The sequence below is a fragment of the Condylura cristata genome, unplaced genomic scaffold, assembly GCF_000260355.1.
Source record: "Condylura cristata isolate star-nosed mole 26May11 unplaced genomic scaffold, ConCri1.0 scaffold00002, whole genome shotgun sequence".
In the NCBI taxonomy this organism is placed as follows: domain Eukaryota; kingdom Metazoa; phylum Chordata; class Mammalia; order Eulipotyphla; family Talpidae; genus Condylura; species Condylura cristata.
The window spans coordinates 45,761,921-45,768,938 of NW_004567103.1; positions in this window are offsets into that span (position 1 = coordinate 45,761,921).

Genomic DNA, 7,018 nt, shown 5'->3' on the forward strand with positions numbered 1-7,018 from the left:
GCAAGATGGCTTTGATATAGTTATAAGTATAAATAGAAGTAAAATAACAGTTGCCTCTTCATGTATAATGAATCTATATTGTGGCCTCAAAGCTACAGACAAGAGTGGATGCCAAAATCTTTCATTAACATATGCCTTAAGTGACAGGGAAGAGGTGTTGAAGATAAAATTACTTTTTCCTCTGAGTATGAATCAGCAACATACAGTAACAAGCAATGAAACTTGTGCTTGTGAGTGCCTACAGAGAGGAAGAAAGACAGTGGCAAATTAAAAAAGCAAATGCACCTGCAGGAGAGGCCCAGGGGACTGCAGAGCACAGCTTCCAGGAGCACCATCCGCAAGTGTCCCAGAGCCGAGTGACCCCAGCTCTGGCAAGCCAGGCAGCATGAAGTGGGTAGAGCACTTTAAAACTTGCAGATGGTCAAAGATAGCTCTGCCTTCAGCTGCCTCTGGAGCTTGTCAGAGGCAAACTACAAAGTATCACTACTTGTCCAAGAGTTGAAAATGGCTACTTAGAAGTCTGCATTGCATGCATGTGGTTTCACAACCACTTTACCTTTAATAATGTACAGCTAGAGGCAGGTGAATGAATAAATACACTTTAACATTAGGTAAGGACAGGGAAAAAAATCAATACTTTGGAAGCACATGGACTTAAAATAGTCACAAACCATGTCCAGTTAGCTATGTCCTTGGAATCCCAATGATTTGCATCTGTAGCTTTTATTTTCTGGAGCAGGTAGGCCTAACTAGAGCATGGGCCCCAGAAAATATCTGCTTTTTTACCAGCTGTTACCAAGTCAAGTGAGCCATCGATTGCTTCCTAAAAAGCCCCTTCCTAAAAAGGCTGATGAGGTTTGGTCTAAAAAAATGAGTTTGCTAAATGTCTACAAATTCTTCAACCTATTGTTGCCTTATATGACACTTTCTAGTTCACTACAGAAAAAGCAGGAATTAAGTTTTTCTTATCTACTCTTTATAGATCAAGTTTTTTTTGTTTTGATTTGTTTTTTAAACAATGGAGAACAGCAGTCACCTCTTGGGTCTTTAAGCTTTTTTAAAGGATTTATTTTTTTACTTATTAATGCAAATATAAGAATTGGGTTGTAGGCCAGAGGTGCAGAGTGTGAGAGGATTGACCAGAGACAGAATGGGGAATAGAACAGGCGGATCCACTGAGATACACTGCTGAGGGGAGCAGTGGGTGACACAGAAGAGGTCTGCCTTGCCATGTGGGTTAGCTCCCTGGTTGGGATGGAACTTGAACGAGTGGTGTAGTGGCTGGTAATAGCTTAATAGCGCTGAGAGATGTTGTTGAGTCAATTGCATTAGTTTCTTTTTTTTTTTTTTTTTTAATGCTACATAGTTAAGCAACACTATGCAATCACTGCCTCATTTTTCTTACCTATCTCCCAAGAGTAAGTTGTCTTTCTCCTGAGGCTGTCCTGATGAACAGAATGTTTGGCATAAAGGGTATTATAGCTCTTCATACATCTTTAGTTACGCCCCACTCCCTCAGGTGAACTAAGACAGTGTCCCCTCAAGCAGCATTTGGAACTTGTACTGAAAATCACCTGAAAGAGAATGGCTGAAATTGCTAGCATCACATGCCACATTGAAGCAAGGAAATTTCTGTCTCTAAGGATAATTGCTTTTCTCATTGCTCATACTTCTTCCTTCACAGTTCTTATTTATTTTACTGTATATATTACATTTTGAATCTCTAGATGTTTTAAAGGCTTTTAAAAATGCAAATGAAAGGTGAAATTCGGGATCCAGACAAGTATTTTTTCTATTTATCCTTCCATGAATGTATTCTTAATCAACTGGTCTTCCTGAGCATCTCTTCATTTGCAGCTTTGTTTCCTAATAGAACACTTGGGCTCTGGAGATTAGCGAGACAAAGCTTCATTATAACCATCCTTGTTTTACTCCCATTTCTTATATGCTTTTTCTTCCTAACTCACTCTCCAGGTGCTTCTTTCTCTTGCCAAATAGTGCAAGGAAATACTTCTGCAAATCTTTTGTTTACTTTAGAAAAAAAACACTGATCCTGACTTTCCCATTTGGGAGTGCTGCTCATTTCCTGACTGGCCTTTAAGGTTTGGCTCAGTATCAACTTAAGGATTTGTTTTCTACCCAGAATGAAAGAAACTGGGTGCCCAGTGGCCCCATGCTGGAATAAGAATTAAGTTCTGCTCATTCTCTGAATAAGGAAGCTGCCATTTTCCTCATAGATTTCCCTGCCCCCTCCCCTCAAAGTTTTAATGATTAGTCCCTTAACTTTGACTTTTTAAACAGCACTTTAATAGGGTTGTTTCTCCTACAAGTACATGCAGAAGCTGATCATGTGCACAGTGAAATTCTCTGGAATAATGAATTCCCTGTTAGCTGATTTTCACCTACAATGATGTGGCACACAATACACAGGGCTTATCCCTACTCCAATCCCATTGCCATCTCCTTGGCCTGGTGTAGAAGGAACTATAACACCACAGGAATTGGGCATGAGCTATCTCACTTTCTAGGTCTCCAAGACTGCCATGTAATGAAGCTTGGATTATTATTCTGTTGACCATTTTCTTATTTTGTGTAAGTTTTGTAATCTTTTATGCTTTCTTCTCCTAGACAAGTTTACAAAAAAAATTTATTCTTGTTATGTAACTGTATACCATAATCTTGTTTATATATGAATTTAAATTAGTCTGGGTTCATCCCACCTTGGGGAATTTATTCATAGTGAGTTTATTCATAGTTTAAGCAGTCAGTATCTTTTCAAAGGGAGAGTGTTTCTCTACCTGGAGTCTCTACTTTCATATCTCAATACTTTTTTTTTTTTACATGAAAGGATGTTTGGGCTAGGAAAGTTTGAATAATGAAAGGGAAAAACACTGATAAATCTAAGATGTTAACTACATTAGAGGTGGGCATTATCTTTCCTTGAAGACTTACTAATATAACGTAATATGACAAATAAAATACTGTATTTGAGGACAAAGCCAGAGCTATTGGAATACACAAGTTCCTACTTAGGATGCGTATAATGTCGATATGGTGCCAAGGATCTAGGGTTAGTCATTTTTCAGACACTCAGCTGGGCCCAGTTACCGCTAGGAAAGTCTAACAGCAGAATAAGCCACACTGTGGTGTGGAGAAAGTAGGAAGTATTCACAAACCAATTAACCAAATACTGCTTCAGTGACCCAAAGAAAAATGCAAGGTCATAGAAAATTGTAGCAAGAGTGACTGGTAACTGAATCTCAGAGAACTGACTGTAAGCTTCAATGTCCTATCTCTGCCCTCTCCTCCCCCCCAGCCCGGAAAGTAGGGCTTAGCCTTGGGAATAGGAAGATGACAGAGACCATGAGCTTTTCTCTTGCCTCTAAATTATACCATAGATGTGTGCTCTACAATCTCTCCTTATTAACACCCACTTAAAACTGTACACAGCTATGCATCAGGCACCCCTCTAGATTTTGGGAATGAAGGGTTGAACAGAAAAAAAAGATGACAAAATGCAAGCCTAGGGCTTTGATTAGATGCAACAGTTGCAGATGATCTGGTTTCTCTGCTTACTTTGTCACAGATAGAATGCAGCAGTTCATGGAAGGGCACCCAATCACAGCCCATGCCTCCAGCGATTCTGCTCTAGGTGACAGAAACTGAAAAATTCGTATTCCAGAGTTGCCCTGCTTTGTCTCCTTAATGCTGTTGCGTCTTTACCACTGGGTATACAGTACCAGGACCTGAGCTCTTGAACCTAGAAAGTGTTTGGTCCAGATGTTCGATGTTTTCTCCTGGTATCCTTTTCATGCAACTGGTTGTGTTAAACACAAAGCCACACCTCATTTCCCAGCTCTCACCAGGCCTCTTGGTGGTTGTTATTTTTTTATTTGTTCACTTTAAAAAGTGACCTTTTTGTAAATATGTAAACAGGTACAGTTTCTGTACTAATTTAAAGTGAAAAGGAAGATGGTTCTATTGCTTCTGCTAAGATCAAAACTTATGTATTTTACCCCACTGCATGGTATTTTATTTTAGTTTTTTTTAAGATTTATTTATTTGTGCATACAGAACTGGGGTACAGGCCAGTCTCAGGGACGGTGAGAGGCTTCACCAGAGACAGAGTGGGGAGCAGAACTGGCAGATCGACGGAGTACACTGCTGAGAGGAGCAGCGGGCGGGTCAGGAGAGGTCTGCTACACCATGTGGTCACCTCCGGGACAGGCGGGAATCAAACTCATGCGAAAGCGGCTTTTTTAGATTCTCAGTGCTGTGTTTTAACCCGCTGCGCCACCAGGAAGGGCCTGAATGGTATTTTAAAAGCTGGGTTGATGCCAAACCTAAGGAACATGGAGAACCTGAGGAAAGGCCAGAGACAGAGGATTATTAATATTTTGTCTGCAAGCAGCATAGAGATATTTATTTGTTGGCATTTATTGATATTTATCCTAGAAGAACATGCTTGAAGACAGGAAGCTCCTAGGTAGAAACAAGTAAGAATATTTTTCAAAGAAGAAAAGTGGGACATGTTTGGATATAAATTCTAGCTTTACAACTGCTAGCTGTGTAACTTAAGCAGGACACTTAATATTGCTGAGTCTCAGTATCCTCAAATAGGCATTGAAGATGATACTTGCTTACCTGAAGATTGTTGCAAGGACTAAATATAACACACATCAAATGCAAGATATGATCTTTGCAGGTAATTGGTGCTTAATAAGTGGTAATAAATATCATTAATAGATTTTTCCACAAAGGCTAGTGATCAAGTCTATCTCTTTTGAGGAAAGGAGAAATGAACCTCCTGTAATATAAAATTTTAAGTTAGCCATAAGAAATTGTTATTAATCAATTATGAAGAACTGAGTTTTCTGATTTCAGAAAACCATTGTCATTTTTTAAAGATTTACATATGCATATGAGATCTGGGGTACAGGCTGGAGGTACAGGGGCAAGGGGTGAGAGGATTCACCAGAGACAGTGGGGAGCGGAACAGGAGGATCTACTGACACTGCTAAGGTGAGTAATGACTGAGACGGGAGAGTTGGCCCAGGATCCAACACATGCTGCAGTGGCTGCAGATAGCTACATAGTGCAGGGAAGCCCTGTTTCATTGTCTTAATATCAACTCAATCCAAGCATTTAATAAGCATCTATTGTGTTTTAGAAGCTGCCTGATACAGAATATTGAAGTAAATGAAATTTGATTTCTGCTGTTTAGATGCCAACTATTTAGGATAGGTGCCCACTTGTCCGAGGTATGGTAAGCGCCTCTGATTTGAATCTCTTGGCACCAGCTGACCACCAACACCATAGTTTGCCAATCCCATCATGTTAATCAACATCCTCATTTTTTGAGATCTTTTCCAAGATAGCTCCATGAGCAAGTCTAGTCATGTGCTACCCACTGAAAACCAAACAGCATGGGAAATAAGTCCTCAAAATGTAGCTCCTATACCACCTACCTTCTCATATCCAAGGGTATTTTTTATAATGTTGTTCATATCTTATGCACATCTATTCCTGTCATAGTATATAGTGCTTCCACTCACAATACCTCTTAGCAACATTCAGCATCTCCACAATGGAAACAGCCGGTTGCCTTCAATATTCCCCCCAGTAGGCAAAAACTGCTACAAAGTCCCACCCCATTCACCCTTCCTCTGAAATGTTATCTAAGCAAGAAACTTGACTGTCTTACTTTTTGTGACATTCATCACCTCATTCTTATATAAACTCAAAAGTTTATTTCTATGCTTCAGTCTAGGAATAAACCCTTGTACATACAGGCAAATGACTTTTGACAAGTCTGTCAAGATTTTTCAATGAAGTGAGGATAGACTTTTCCACAAATTATGTTGGAAAACTGGATAGTAATATGTAAAAAATTGAAGTTGGGCTCTTCTTACCTCTAGAAAAATTAAAGTGGATCAAAAATGGAAATCTAAAGCATATAAGTATTTAAAGAATAGAAGAAAATGGGAATGTCTTCATGATATTGGATATTGGGTTTGGTAAGATGTCTTAGGTATAAAAATAAAGCATAGGTAACCAAAAAAAGGATCACTCGGACTCATCAAAATGAAAAATTTATGTGTACCAAAGTACATAATCAACAGTGAAAAGACAACTCATATAATGGGAGAAAATATCTGCAAATTATATATTTTATAAGGGGTTAATACCCAGAACATATAAAGAACTCCTACAACTCAACATCAACAAAACTACACATTTATAAATTGAACAAAGGATTGAACAGATATTTATAAGAAATAAGCAAATGGTCAATAAGCATATGAAAAGATGTTCTATATATATAGCCAAAAGTACAATGGAATACTACTTCATACCCATTAGGAAGGCTGTTAGCAAAAACAACAGCAAAACCCGAAACAGAAAATAACAGTGTTGGTAAGGATATGAAGAAATTGGAACACTTCTGCTCAGTTGGTGGGAATGTAAAATGTGGCGGCACCTATGGAATATAGTATTGTTGTTCCTCAAAAATAAAAATGTAGAATTATCCATTTTTGGATATATATCCCAAAAGAAATACTTGTACATCCATACTCAGTGTTATTATTCACAGTAACCAAAAGGTGTTGTTATTCACAGTAACTTTCAACAAATGAAAGTGTAAATACAACATAATGTATGCATGCAAAAGAACATAATATAGCATTAAAAAGAGAGAAGATTCTAGTACATACTACATGGATGTGCTCAAGTGAAAACAGCCTATCACAAAAGGACAAATCCACTTTAGGAATTAATAAAATAGTTACATTCATGGACAGAAAGTAGAATAGTGGTTTCCAGAGACTCAGTAATAGAAAGGGAGTTATAAAATGGGCTCAGTTTTAGTTTTGCAAGATGAAAAGATTTCTGAGGGTGACAGAAAAACAGTATGAAAGCACTTAATGCCACTGAGCTGTATATAAAAATGGCTAGGATGATAAATTTTCTTCCAGTTTTATTGATATAATTGACTTGTATTAAAGCTATATGATAT